This window comes from Sinocyclocheilus rhinocerous, unplaced genomic scaffold (assembly GCF_001515625.1).
Source record: "Sinocyclocheilus rhinocerous isolate Xijiao unplaced genomic scaffold, SAMN03320098_v1.1 scaffold4856, whole genome shotgun sequence".
NCBI lineage: Eukaryota > Metazoa > Chordata > Actinopteri > Cypriniformes > Cyprinidae > Sinocyclocheilus > Sinocyclocheilus rhinocerous.
Genome location: NW_015649565.1, coordinates 107960 through 108187, shown reverse-complemented (window position 1 = coordinate 108187; position 228 = coordinate 107960).

Sequence of the window (228 nt, the reverse complement as noted above, 5' to 3'; positions counted from 1 at the left end):
GAGTTATAATTTTACATCTTAAATGTACTGTTGTTGTATTTTGATAGTAACTGCTAGTCATGAAATTATATTTTGCATGAAGCCTATTTTACAAACACCTATTTATTGCATTATGACATTATATGCATGACAATATATCATTATATAATACAATATATATTATATTAATGAAAATCAAGCACATTTAATGCCAAATAAAATGATTTATTTATAATTAATAACATTAAT